We start from the raw sequence: 15,632 nt of genomic DNA, 5'->3' as shown, positions 1-15,632 counted from the left end.
ACATTAAAACGCCATCTTTGCAAGTGTACGTACCCCTGGGCAAGTTTCGATACCTCGATATCTACATCTCTCCCTTAAGCAGCATTCACGACTACCCTTCAATACCCAGTGGACCGAGTGCCGACAACACATGCAGAAAACCGTCAGAACACTTCTCCCCAATAAATTATTCTAATATTGCATCCAAACGATAAAATATTCAGCCGTCCGCACTGCACTTTCGAGACATTGGGCAATAAATTTCCTAAGTTATATGCAACACAAGAAGTGTTTTATGCCGTAAAACACAGAAGGGGGGGCTCGCAGTAGGTACACATACATATATCCATTATACGTGTGCGGGGAGTATCGATTCTGATGAAAGTTTTACTAAAGCCGGCCCCGATTTCCCGCAAAGGGCAGGCCGAGATATCTTGTTCACCGGAGAGTTTTGAAACATGGCATCATTCAAAGTTTGACTGGGGGATGCTGAAAGGTCGTGCCCCCATCGCACACTCAAGGCTGGTTTCCAAAGAAAAATCGGACATACCGGTACGTGGGAGATCGGGAAGTTAAACGCGAAGAATTTGCTAAATAAATGTTGCATGAAGGTATTTGTCGTGTTGGTAAAAATGCTCGCCAAATTGGCCAATTTCTCGTCTAACTTTATAATCGTGTCCAGTTTCAAAGTTGACCGTCTCTCGTAGACCGCAAGCTCAACAGAGCTTAGGGTTATCAAAGGATTAAACAACTTCCAGCGACACTCCGTGCTTATATGTGGTTTCTGCTCTGTATTGCTTTGGTTTGCATAGGAAATGCAGGGTAATCTCCCTCAGGACAATCCCAATTAAATAATAAAGCAGCGTGAATTGAGGAACGCAAGGAACCAGAATACCAATAGGGCTTAGAAGAACAAACCGTAAACATATTTTTTATAACGTGGTCGAAGAAAATCATGTATGGTATGAGTTTCGTTATTGACCGTTCGCTAGTAAATAATCTTGAAAAACTAAGGAGTTTTGCGATTGTACGCTTCATTCCAGCACTGCGTTTAAATAACTCGAGCACTCCGAAGATTTGCTTTTGATTCCATTGGATCTCGGCAGTATGGTTTATCTCGAAGTTAATTAAATGCCGGAACAAATCGGCAATGTCAGTGGAAACTATTTTGGCCCTGCAGGCAAATAATCTACAGGCGCCGTCTCCTGCGTGCTGTACAACACAGTACCTTAAGAACAAATGCGATGGTACGTGATCTAGTGAAATTTGAGGAATTACAGAAGGCGTGTTGGGGCCTCTGGGGACATCGCACCTTGATGGCAACGTATACAGACAGACCAGATGCTGACAACCAAATATGCCGCGTTTAAAAGTGAACATTTTGCGATTCCATTCGCTGAAGAAGTATCTTCAAAATGATCTTACTCCGAGAAAGCCGTGGGGATATAAAAAAAATCCTTCAGAGGGGTGAACATGTACACAGAAAGTCAGCTTTATTAAATTATAGAAATTTTCCTTTAAAAGCAACGAGCTCTGCACTATCACAGTTATTAAATAGCAGAGTCCGTAAGACAAAGTCGTCGGTCCCTACTGAAATATTACAGTCAAGTTTATATGTTGGTGTTGCCGGGCCTTCGGGCGAAGCGTGATTTAAATTTCAAATATTATAACAAAAATTTTATAATTATGATCCCTTTTGAAATATCCAGTACACGGATCTACGGGATGGTGCTCGCCACGAGATCAGACAGCATTTTAACACCCCCTGTCCGCTAGTCATTTTAGAAGTTTAGTTGAAAATATCAGGCAAGTCATGCCATTTTTTTATTCATTGAATATTTCATTTATACATTTTTGTAATGAAACGGTGACGCATTATAAATAATAAAACATGTGTTGCCAAATTGCAATATTCCTGCAGAAGTAATACCTGGATGGAATGTATCAAAAAGAAATATGGGCAATACAGACCCGGAGATGGAAAATTTCTGGGAACTTCACTGTTGAAATTAATATTAAAAATTTGTATAAAAGAGAATGGAAAAGTCAAAATCGTAGTCATGGGAAAGAGTCATCTAGAAATTAGGATCAGTAAGCACCTACGAACAAAGTTATTTTCCGCTGATATCAAAGGAGAATCAAATTTTATTTGCAATGTAAGAAAATTCTATGCTGTTAGAAGAAAATTGTCATTTAAGGAAAGTTTCTTCTTTCGCCATTTAAGCGTACCCTCAATTAACAATCTCCATTTGACCCCTCCTAATTCAAATTAAAACCCCAAAACAAAGAGGCTTTCAGGGTTCTTCGGACCTTTAAGGGGTCGTCGTTCGCCATATGCGGGCCGCGAAATGGAACCGTTACCCCTCAGCGACTTCATTTCCTAATCTCATTAGTAAGAATGCGTAAAAAGTAACGATATGGGGGCTCTTCTTTGTCGCTCCAGAAAACTTTCTTTTCCAGCAACTTCATGTGTACTCAATGGCTTGTTTAACTCCGCGCAGACACTGGATGGTTATTACTAGAAATAAACCTCAAGTTTAACGAAGCCCTGTGTGTTTCTCAGTGGCGTTGCTAAATATGAGATCTAATAAAATTTTCTAGGGGGCTCAGTCTGAGCTAAGTAAATACAGTTTCGCAGATTGAAATTAAAGTCCTGGAATATCAGTCGTTTTAATTGGAATCCTGGGACATATCCGGAGCAATAGGGGGAAAGATTAATTATCAATTTTCGAGGAATTTTTGACAAATTTGTCAATTTAGTGGTAACGTAAATTACTGCCGGTTCCTAAGGAAAAATTGATTTGCATTCTAATTGGAAGTCGTGATGAGATATTCGGGTGGAAATGAATCTGGTAGATTTACTACCGAACAGTATATTAGCAATAAATACAAAACCGTAAATAAGCCCATAAACAATTTCATAAAACGACTATTTTTTAGGAAGATTCAAGTGGTAGCATTAACATATGAAAAGGTAACATAATTGAGAAGCTTTGAAAAGTCTCGAAAATAATCTGTAATTCTGTGAGAGAAACAATCAATGTGGCAACTTATACTCTCATGTTCTGTTAACATACGAAACGAGAAAACCTCAAATTGTTTAAAATTCTATGAGACTTTATCAAGTTCAAAACTCTTTTTTAATTTTTATCGCTTTCATTACAAACTTGCTTGAAACTGTGTGTAATTTTGAAAGGTCATCAACGTGGAAACTCTCATTATCAAGTTTACCGTTAATACAAAAAAAATTTTAATGTCTTAAACTTTTTCTACAAACTAGAACATCTTAGATTTGAACGATAAGACGAAAAACTCTTAGAACCGATTCAAATGCATCAATCTCGTCACACAACTGATATATCCGTCATAAAAATGTCCTTCAATTAAAATGTGATAGCAATAGTTATATTCATCGTGCCTCGAAGAGCTTCAAGCAAACAGGCTTCGATCAGTCTCCGATCCCGTCAATGAATATTCTCAGTAATTATTCAGTTTTAGTTGAAGCACAATGGACAAGAGTACCTATTGCTAAGTAAATAAAGACGAACATTAAATTAATAAAAATGTGTTAGAAAATGTAATATTTTATGTAATCTATTGCATGTAAAATATATAAACATTAACTAGAAAAAGAGAAGGTGGAACGAAATTGAAAAAGAAATCAACCATTAGAGCTGAGAATAGGTGTATGTGAACATACATGACGAATCGGTTAAAAACACTTTTATGATCGAATTGTATCGATTCGGCGTTAGGACTATGACAGGATTAATGTATTTGAATCGAGATTTAAGCCATCAAGCATTCTCTAATGTTTATTACCTTCTTCAGGAAGATGAAATCATAACCATAAGAATTTGAACTATATATGTAAACAATGGAACAGTTATCGTGGATTGATGAAGACAACTAGTACATGATCTCTGCATCATGCTGACATTGGTCATATAAATTTAGAAAATGTTAAAATATTAGATAAGTAACGTAATTATCGCGTCATAACTTAAATATATAACAATAATGTTCTTGGAGATGGTAGAAATTGAAAGTAAGGCTAAGTCGATCAGGAAAAGAACTGGTATAAAAGACTTAAGCTCTATTGACGCACATTTAATTTAAAACTGAAAAAAATGCAAAAAGACACAGCTCGGTAGCAAATGACGTAAATCCCTTTTATCTCCATTTGACTCATTAAGATTTTAATTAATGGTAATTTGCTAATACTAACAATATCTCAAAGCCTTTGTCTAGTGCCATTCTTCTTCCTCAAAATTAAAGCAGATTTTGGTACTGTTCCCTTGTCGTTATATTGCCATTGAGCACTCAAAATGAAGATAGTTGAAATTTTTCAAACCAGTCAGTATGAACTAGACAGGACAAAAACGAAAAAATACATTTATTTAGTCCCCTGTCGGTCTGCTGAGTTTATGACTTTTTCGGTGTTTCTGTTGAAATGCTGCAATTTTAATGACATTTTAAAAAGTTTTTTTAAAGTTTCATTTTTCTTTTAAATTTTAATTAAACTAAATTTTAATATGTGTGACGTGGTCAATATTCCCTTTGTCCTTTAGGGACCGGCTTTCAGATTAAAACATTAGCAGCAAGTTTCATTGTTTTCCTTTAAAAACCAGAAAGAGTTCAATTTGATATTTAACATTGTAAGGTTAAATATTAAATTGGATTTTTTCTGGAAATTTACAGAGATGATATATAAAATTGTAATGTTTTCCTTTGGAGCTACAATAAAGCTTGAACATTCCTTAAAAAATCTGTAATTTTGTTGGATAAGATCTAAAGATTAAAAGATCTATGATCCAATATTTTCCGCTTACACTCAAATTGTCAGAGCGGTTTATAGTTTAGAGAAAGATGAAGGAATGGAGTTTCCCAATAATTAATTGATGACTGAATTTCCTGGACATTTGAATTAAATTGCAAAGCAACACTGCAGCGCAGTGCTAATCTACGTAAATCTGAAGCAAATTTAAGCGAAATCAATGCTCCTGTAACCTTTTTAAATCCCTTTGTTGGGTTTACCCTTAATTTCATTTAAAGAGGGTTAGACCTCTCAGATAGTTACGATCTAATAAAACAAGAACAACAATAAAAGAAGCAAACAGAACAAGTTTAATCCAATTTAAGGAGAACGTAAGGTTTGCTGTTGAAGTTACTCGTCCTCGGTGACCCATCGGGTTAAGCAAATACGAAATTGGAAAGTCTTTAAAACGACGAGAATTGTCCAGTTATTAACTTTTGTTGAAATTTTTGTTGCTATGTTATGATTTGTTTTATACTTTAATTATATGACCCTATAGAGTACACGATATTTAGGAAGAAGGAAATGTATGATTCCATGTTAACAGATGCTGGGTTTTCGTGCGGTAACTTAATAAAATAAATAAAGTAACACATTTCTAACTGCTGCCGTTATGGCGGCTACTATATTTGATGTATGATTAAGCATTTATATTGGAATATAAAAGAGTAATAGAAAAGTACTCTGAAAAATAAATTAATCGCACCTTCATACCTTCTTGAGAGTTACCAAGCACGGGCAGAAGGTTTAATTAAAGCCGCTAACACTCCAGAAAACTAATTAAATCTGGAAACCCGCCTTCTGCGCGAAGCCACCACACCGTCTATTCCAACTTTATGAAGAGAATCATTCCTAATATTTGGTAAGAAAAATAGATTAATTACCTTAATTTACAGAAAGATCCCCGCATTCGAGACAAGATTAATAATTAAAAGCCCCGATAAGACTGAGGAACTGGATCCAAACAGAATTCGGGGATAAAATTTACGTTGAAAGTAAATTAGTATAAATTGTGTTGTTTTATTTCTTTCCATGTTCTTTGAGTGCTTTATTGGATCGTAAACATCACGGCGAGGTTCAGTCTTGTTTAAATTAAACTGAGAGCCTTTGAGAATAAGAGGAATTATTTAAATTAGTCATTGGGGAATTTTCTATTTCGGTGTGCAAACGTCGACTATCTACCCTCAGTCAACCGAGCAATCCAGTAAACACGTAAATGAATAAGAAAAATTGCTCTCAACAATATCAACGTCACGAATTAGCATAATCTGCTTTATCTTTTTTACATTCTTTTTGTGTTTTATTGAATCGTAAATGTTACGGGGGTTTAAGTTTATTTAAATGGGCCCAGAAGCGCTCCGAACAAACACGACGGGAATATCTAAACTTTTTGCCTCCAGGGCTCATGCCACGAACCCCTGTCCCGTCAGATTTTTCAGACAACCAGAAACGTGAAATTATGTCTAAGCTAATATTGAACCAAGTTCTTAAGTAATATGTGATATTACCTTAAATGTAATAAATATTTACAATTTGTCGACAAATCCAAATTCATGTCTAAAAGTCCATGCCCATATGTCTTCTGGAAATTATATATTCACATTTAAGTATAAAACATTGGCAATTTATCGTTTAATTCAATCTTCCTAAGCCTAACAAATTATTAAATATGTCTACACTTAATAAAACATTAATTTGCTTTGATTCATAAAATTGTTTGTCCGCTAAATGAACATTTTTTGGAATCTAAAGCCCCGGCCCAGAGACATTAAACAAAGGTAGTTTTTCAGTAACAATTGGTAAAACCCAAAACGATAATCTGACATCAAATTTGTTATATCTGGATTTTATCTTTGTGCGTGTTCGTTGATTAATTTTTATGACAACATGACCGAGACTTGATAAGGGAAGATTGATTTTGTGGAAACTTATATTTAACATTTTGTAAGAGTTTTCGTTTCTCAATTTTCATTAGCTTTCGTAAGTAAGCGAAGCATTGCATTTATGTTCATTTGTTTCCTCAACTTCGATTAAAAAAAGTCAGGATGGACGATAATATTTTATTTCTATTTAAAATACAAAAGGATAATGTTGGACATTGGCCGATTGGCAATATCGTAGGCTTTTTATATACTCCATATTATTCACCGGCTGCGCTCTAAGTCATGAATTAGGTACCAGTAGATAATTCGTGTTTATGTAGAGATAAGGAAGAGGCATTGTTGCCGTCGTCATCAAGGTTCCCAACGCGTTTATCCCAGGGATGTTTTTCATTCTATATCGATGGTTAGAGATTTTCTCATTTTTCTACCTAAGAAATCTTCGAGGGTCTATAAAAGAAATCTCTTAGGAATCTGAAGATTTCTCTTTAATTCGTATATAAACCTTAAGTATTTTATTTATTCATCAATTATCTACGATCATCTAGTTTTTCATGGAGGACCTTTACCGGGATGGGTAAAAAGAGGCTTTTGTGGATATAAATTTTTTGAACGTTTTTTTACTTTTTGAGGAACAGAAATCTACTAGAATTTAGAGGAAAAGACTTTCAGGGATGAGAAAATATCCTCTGATTAGCTCATGGTAAATCTGGGGAGAGGAGATGCAAATCGTTAAAGAATATTGCTTCTACTCTATCCCGGAGCTGAATTTGTTTTTGATGATATTGAAATGTTTCCTCGTCTGAGGGGATGAAAAAAAATAACCGGGGGACTTTGGAGAATTTTCTCCACAGTGTGAATTTATCGACGACTTTTCTTGGATTTAGTGTGAATTCAAGGCGCTTTGTGGCCGTCGTTACCAGGGATTTGAACGCGTTCACCCCATGAAGGTTTTTAAAAATGTAACGTAGTACATATCATGCTTTTTATTTTTAGTAAATTAGTAGTCAAGTTCGCTTATTATAATCGAGCTTAACAAGGCACTGCACGAGTCCACGGGCAATATAAACTTTTAATATGTTGATTTATATTGTTGATCTGTATTTATCAGATTCCTATAATTTACAGCTAATTCGTTAGTCACGTTTGGTAAATTGAAAAATGCATTTTTCACGTGAAAATCAACTGACCAATTCTCATTTTTGCGCCGTTTCTGCAGCAAGTTTAATACGATTGAGTACGCACGATGAGATGAATTATAGGACATTATGTCAAGATAACTCACACTTTCAGTGCATTGCTTGTACAGCATAATTTCAAATACGAAAATTTTCCCGTTTCGCTTAAAGTGATTCTATTGTACACTAACAAGTCAAAAATATTTTTGCCAAAAAATGAAGGAAAAAGAGTTTGGAGCTCTAAATGAGTTTGAATTTTGTCAAATTAACTGAAATTGTCCTCTATGCTCTAGCGGTAAATTTCGCATTGAAATGTTTCTTTAGTACCTATATTATGAAGCAGGAACTGTTTAAAACGAGACAAATGTTCAATTAGCACTGCGAACATGCAAAAGTTCTCGGAACTCATTGCTACCATATGGAGATTCCGTCCAGCAGGACTCCATTCCCCGATCTATTCAGGGGCATTCCTTTTTTAATTTTCAAGGCCATTTCTAGCTAATATCGATAACGTGGCGCACAATAAACAAATGCATCCGAAGATTCAAAAACACGAGTGTTGCTGTTGAACACTCTCAAATCAAAGTTCACCCTTTATCCCTTCAGACACGATTAAATCGAAAATAATAAATAACCGAATTGCGTTAATTTTATGTTATAAAATTGTCTACTTCCATACAGAAAATGGGGATTATTATCCGGTTAGGCAGAATTTTAAAAGTAAAATCGTGATAAAAGAAATTTACTCACCGGGGATTAGTTTCTTGCTTCTGCCGGGTTCCCACATTTAATTGATAAACATTTTTCCATGCTCCAACGGCACTAATTTAATTCGGCACTACCCGGCACAAGTGATCAGAAGAAACTGATTCCGGCTCGAAGTGACAAGAAATATTGTGATTCAAGGACTGCCGGAATTTTTAAAATGACTCATTGAACTATGGACTGGATAGTCGCGTTCGGACCGCATTAATTTCGTGGTCTCAAAGAAACTATTTCGTACAACATATAAGCAACCACCTCCCTAACTTCAGCTATGATTTATTGGTATCGAACAATAATATATATACTAATAACTAACTAACGCGTCTAAAAAAGATATCTGCCGTCATACATAAATAAAAACATAATATAAATAAAGTTCTACGATGGATGGCGTTGTTGCCAAGTCGATGTTGCTTTCAGTGCCAATCAACACCGCAGCCAACAAGTTATACATTTTATTATGACTAGAACGTTATCTTTTTTTAGTTCAAGAAAAGGTAATTAGGTCTCTCGAATATTAAATAATAATAATTCCAATGTAGCTGTAAAGACAGTAATAAACCTGCCAAACAGAAATCTCTCTGAGACTGAAACTCTTATTCTTTCTTAATGCTCAAATTACTCTGTCGTTCCAAAATATGTTCTTAAGTTTTGATTTCTATGATTTCTGTATTTTTCACAGATTGAAAAGTCTTTTCACAAATGATTTTGATTATATCGAAACAATTAAATACTTACATCGTTAACAAGAAACCATGATTTATTATCAAAGGATGCATATATTTCAATTAACTGTGAAGAGTGTGCCTCTTAATCATTAATGTTTAATGCCACCGGTCGACAAATTATTACCTCCTCTAATTCCAATCCATTCATTAAACTAAAACCAGTTAAAAACGTTTTCTACAAAGTATACATTCTATACTTACTTTCCGTCGATATCGCGTAGGATGCACAAATTGTGTGTTGTCAAATTGCCTTTATTGTGATTATTGGTCGGCATTTGTTTAGAAAAGTTTAGCTGACGTTTGAAGTTGTACGCAACCGCCCAATATTGTTTTCCGCGTTAAGTTTATTAAGTTGGCGTCTAAAAGTCCATCTATGAAAGTTTTTACGTGAAACACTTCGAGTTTATTTCTTTGAAGAGGCGAAAAACACACTCAAACCTTAATAGAAGCTACAGGTAACAACTCAGTTTTCAGATTTTAGTTTATCTAAGTGATTCTTAGTGTTAATGCAGGTAATTCGCTTGTTGGAAAATGGCAGATTCTCATGTCTAATACAAATATCGCGATTAAGTGATAAATTGTAGTTTATATCTGAAATAGTACATTAAAAAACTTGCTGTTTTTACTATTATCTCCGATGCGAGCGAATCGGGATTTAAATTAACTTATCACTATGCATATTCTAATGCCATATGAGGCTATTTGGCAATATTAAACAACACATCTAACTTTCTTCGGAGACGAATTCCGGACAAATATTCACTTCATGCGAGTCGTTTAGACAAAAATAGTATTCGATTTGAAGAATTTTTGTCCGAAACCGGTATAGAATTTCATATATCTCCTGCGTTTTTCGTAATCGTTTTCCTCCATGAAAATTTCAGTTATGGTTCATTATTAATGTATAAGATGTCCAACAAAGCAAGATTTTTGATAAATCCAATTTTGAAGCAAAAAAACTTCCTTTTCATTAAATTTCAACCATAAAGGAAAGGATATTACTCGCCTGGAAATTCATATAAATTTTGATAAGAAATTGGTCTTATCTACTAAGCCCTTTCAGAAAAATTTATACTAAAATAGGAGCTTTACTTTAGTTTCTGTGTAGGAGAATTGAATAAGCAACTAATTCTTCGGTCAAGACAATAGTTAAGAATTCCGACAATAATTCACATTTAGTAATTAGTCATTGACTCTTTGTAAATAAGCTAATTGTCTTTAATTCTTAAAATAACACGAGGCCAAATATTCGTTATTATTAGGTGAATAGGTGATCTATTTTTGATGTTGCGCTTCTTTGTGAACGGTTACGTTGGTACAGATGCAAGGATCGTTCCATTTCAATTTGTGACTATTATCAGAGGCATTTGTGAATAAGCCAGAAAAACTCTACATCTTTTTTTAATGGTTGTAAAAAAAATTGAGGGCGCAGTCCCCCTTTAACATTAAGTGGAACAAAGACTCTACCCTTGTTCTCCAACGTTAAAGATCAGTTTAACAGAGGGAAAAGAGAAGAGAAAAGATGGCCCCTATTCCGCCATACGATGATAAAAATGTTTATTTTGCGAAAATGTATTGATAATTTACCGTTCTTGTTTTAGACACATATTTATCAAAATCATAAGATCATTACAACTCGCAGGAACAAAAATATTTATATATTTAACGTTTAATTAGAACAACTGATATAATTCGCATTAAGTTTGTGATTTCAGAGCAATATTTATAATCTTGTTCAGGAGTTTTCGATCATTTAAATATAATTTTTCGTGTTACATGAATTTTTACAAATAGGTTCAAAGTTTGAATCGAATTTACTGAAAATGAATCGATAACCTATAACCGTGTAATAGTAATAAGCTCTTTCGATGGAGGCAGTAAGTAATGCAAATTGGTTCTTAGCCGGGAACGTGTGCCAAATCTAACCTTCCTCGAGTTTGCAATTTAATAAGACATAAATTACCCGTTGCACTCACAGTAATGAATTTTACTCGGTATAATTGCCTGTACTTGACCCCGTCGCACGTTTCTAACATAGAATTGCTATTCTATACCTAAAAGTTATATACCTCTACGGGATGAGTCCTTAAAATAACTTTTATTTCTCTGTATGGAGATGGAGCTAATAGCACTATTATATCTCTAAAGTATGGCCTTTTTCAATACTTTAAATGACACTATCAATTCGTTTAAGGCTGAAAAACGTTGACACAGTGACCGAGAACCTCCCTTTGCGTATTTACAACTCTAGCAATGCGCTATCATAAATTAAGTCTGCCTCGTTTCTCTCTCGTATTCTTTAGCACTGTTATTGATTATGAACGGAAGTTATTATTTCTAAGAAAATTCAAAACAGAATTGGCACTGAATTGCTGAAATGGAACTGTAAAAACATTGTTAGAAGTTGTGTAATATGTTAAGGGTTTTTTTTCAATTATTTCAAAAATTTTGTGGTCGACTATAAACTATGTTGTAAACATGTGCTATGCGTTTTATGCTTTTCTTTTTTTGAGATTAATTTTTAATATGGCATCTGATTTTGGAGCTCATGCTCTTCTAGATTGCTGAATATTCTGTTGTTTGCCATTCGTAGGAGAGCTATTGGCATGGTTTGTAACGCTAAATTTGCGACTTCTGCCAGCCCTTGATTGTTGGGCAGAACGGCTTGTTTGAGAGTTGTTCTTTCGCCTTTGGTTCGGGTTGCTTGTTCTCTGGCAACTTCTTGTTTTGAAGATTTGCAATTTTTTTTTCGCTTAAAATACGTAAGAAATTAATTATTTTATTCTATTCGTCCTCAATTGTTGATTGTATATTACTACGAAGCTAAATGATTGAGAAAGTTTTTAAAATGATTATCATTACGCTCGTATATTAAAAAAACATGCGTATATATCTTCTCTAACCTGAAGGCTGAGAATTTCAATTGCTGTGATAAAGCCTAAAGCATAATCAATTATCCAATTTCTGCTCTAATTTAATTATTCATATTGTTCCAAACTCTTTCGCTCACGTTCCACCCAATCTGATTTCTTACTGACACAACACGCACACCCCCGTATATAAATCTGGATAAATCGGCTCTACTCTACAGAGCGGCTAATCGTGTGAAACTATCGAATAGCGCCCGCTGCCTGACCAAGTCAATTTACATACTATTGTGGTGGTTGTTTTGCATGTGTAACATCCCGAAAGCTTTAATATTGCGATGCCTTACTATGAGAGATTATCTACCGCATGATGTTCCCCACAAAACGTGTCAGGGAAATTAATGGCAAAAACCGCTGGTATTTGCATTCGGAAATTACCTACATATGGAAATGGATAAGTAAACTTAATATTATATGGCACAGAGAAACGTAACCGGAAGAACTTTGCTTTGAGGTTGAGGAAAACAGCTGAATTTACCTGCCTAGTTTTTGAAATTTCTGTGGCAGCAGTTTATTTGAGTAAAAGGCAGCTTTCGGTATAGGAACACAAGCAAAGGAGCTGCAGCGCGAGTTCATTCAAGTTGTTCTAAAAAAATTTTGCCAGTTGACTTAATTGAACAGAAATAGTATTATTTCTAATGTCTTGAGCCTAGACACATGATCTTGGAACCAAGATAATCGTAGGGACCCTAAAACGTTGCAACTACGGAAACAACACAGTATCTCGGAAACTAAAGGAGACAGCGAAAATTCATTTGCATCGATTTCTGGAACTGGTTGATGCAATTAGCCATATGTGTTTCTGTTTTAGTTTCCGCTTCTTTTCTGTTAATATCGGACGAATTTTCCTTTTTGTCGATTTCTTATTGCATCTTAACGCCTCATCTAGTGTCTCCCGAGGTCCCGTGAGATTGAGAACCGTTGCATAAAAAAATGCACCTTTTCAGATTAAATATTAGCATTTAATCAGTAAGGTCATATTATGTAATTTAATGCAATTGAAAACTGTTTGTCCAAGTGTGTAAACCTATTTGTTATGTACTCGGCGGTAAAGCGCACTCACTTGCGTGACTTCACATACCGACAAAATGGTTTCAGTGCATTTTTATTTGCCTCGAGCTGCAATAACTCACGAGAAATTCTTTTGATTAAATTTAAAACATATTTCTAGTTTTATTGTCACACTTTGTTATGATAACGAAGGAATTTATTTCCTTTGTTCGAGAATGCTTTGAAAAGCTGTAGTTTATGCTCTATGGTACTGGAAGTATAGCGGGAATATTGTTTCGATGCTAATGGATTGTCCCTGATTTGCTTAGACACGGACTCGCTATTAGCATTAAAGTTGCAAGAGAATCGAAAAAATTGTTTAGACGTCCCTTAGACGTTTTACGAATCGGAATACCTAATTTCCTTCCTTATCGGCCCTTTTGTGTTGATTTGAATATTTAATTACCCAAAGTTCATAGTAGCTATTAGCAGACAAAGATAGGGCTCCATCGTGATAACGAACTCGTTTGGTTCCAATAACTGTCAATTCATTCCCACCACTCCATTATGTGATTATAATGCCAGAGCACTCTATTCTCTATAACTTCCTCTTTGAGGTTTCAGGTTTTAATTGACTGAGCTTGCACAATTGTTTTCTTATCTTTATTGACGAGGAAACAATTGTCCGGTATTCGCAATAAAACTTAGACGATTTATAAAACTCGCGTGACGTGATTTATATGCAAAGGCAAAGACATATATTAAAGAAATTCAAAGTGATTCGGGGCTGGTGCTGAAGTTTATAACTTCCTTGGGAATGTCGCTTTCCTATTCCGCACGGCGTTTCATAAAACCGACTTTATTGCACCGAATACGGTTAATAAATGTGCAATAAATCCGTCGGAACATAAATCAAAGGCGCATTACGAAAAAAAGTGCATTCGACCCGGCCGCATGACTGAAAGTGCAATTATTTTAATTCGGTCCTGTGAATATGGCATTTTATGCACGAAAACTAGGGCAAGGTTTAGGATTGTTTTATTAGGTGTCCGAATCGGCAATTTAGTAAAATTAAAGGTGAAAGCTGGAAGAATAACGTCAGCGAATATCAGCATAAGTAGCGGTGGTAGCTCGAGAAAATCACGAAACGAAAATGAATTTTTTGCTTCGATGATTATTGTTTAGCGCCCATAGTCGTTTTGTCATTGGTGCCATCGCATTAACCACGCTTCGTAACCGCAATAAACAGGGGGGAACGTGAAAAAATAGGGGAGCTGTGGTTAGACAGTAAACAAAGATGCCCGAAAATAATCAAAACTAGTTCTAAAAAAAAAAAAATTCAAATCGAAACCGCACGTAGAGACATGAAACATGAATACAACAAAAGTACATTAAAGACGAAGGAACTTAAAGCAGTTTGCCATTTGCAACCACAAGGCGAACATTACACGGCAGAAAAATGAATGCAAAACTATACGATTATTGCGCTAGTACAAGACGGTAATTTTAAAGCTCCACTGTTATTGTAGTAGTGCTATAAATTTCCGTACTTTAGTTATATAAAGGGTGGTTTAACATTCAACTGTAGCAGCAATATGACAAGGTTTCACCGTCGTTTCAAAACGTCTTGAGAAATTTAAAAGCCGATCTGACTACGCCATTTCGGCAGCAAATTAATTATTTATATTGTTCTAAAGTGAGTCGGTATGACTGGAATAACCCACCCCGAACATAAATATAAATTATCCGATAAAACAGCACTCGGTTGAATCAAGGCAGGCAGTTTATTCGGCGAGCGGCTAAATCTTTATTTAAGAAGTTAAATCAAAGCGGTGAGATCTCAAAGTACTATGTAAATGATTCGGGGAAGACGTCTCCCTGGATAATGTACTCCTTAAATTTAGACTTCCACGCCGAGGACGGTCCAAATTCGGTTTGAATTTGCATTTCGTATTTACATAACTAACCTCGTCAAAGAAAATTGTCTTGGATTGTAGCTACAGGGTGACGATAAATTGCCCGCATGTCAAGGCCAGCGATTGTAAAATGGAACATGGAACACTTAGAAATATTGGAGATAAATCTCCAGGGGATAAATGTTGAGTCGAAAGTCGCAAATCTGCTTGCTGCTGCAACTCGAAGAACTATCTTACTGAAAATAAACGTTATGAAGTTCCACCAAATGATGAAAGGGGGAGATGACCATTTCTTGATGTTACCCTAACCTAGATTGACCTCAAGACTAGCTTGCTCTATGGGGGCTTCTTCAATAAACGGTTAGAAAGCAACAACTGTCAGTTAAGTAACTGACAGATGAAGTGCTTAACTTAAAGCTTATCTGACTGCTGAAGAAAGGACCGCTACGGTTC

General features: G+C 35.3%; 1 protein-coding gene across 2 annotated transcripts in view; it reads right to left on the bottom strand.

Moving 5' to 3' along the window:
- Positions 1 to 8,913, bottom strand: part of LOC136342415 (serine/threonine-protein kinase Nek2-like) — a 43,103-nt gene extending 34,190 nt beyond the window's left edge. For both annotated transcript variants that reach the window (XM_066288199.1, XM_066288198.1), the window contains exon 1: positions 8,604 to 8,913. The gene's annotated coding sequence lies outside the window, so the exon portion shown is untranslated. The remainder of the gene's footprint in view (positions 1 to 8,603) is intronic.
- Between the last annotated feature and the right edge of the window lie 6,719 nt (positions 8,914 to 15,632).

Source organism: Euwallacea fornicatus, chromosome 12, assembly GCF_040115645.1.
Source record: "Euwallacea fornicatus isolate EFF26 chromosome 12, ASM4011564v1, whole genome shotgun sequence".
Classification (NCBI taxonomy): Eukaryota; Metazoa; Arthropoda; class Insecta; order Coleoptera; family Curculionidae; genus Euwallacea; species Euwallacea fornicatus.
The sequence above is the reverse complement of the archived record's forward strand: the minus strand, read 5'-3'. Positions and strand labels throughout refer to the sequence as shown.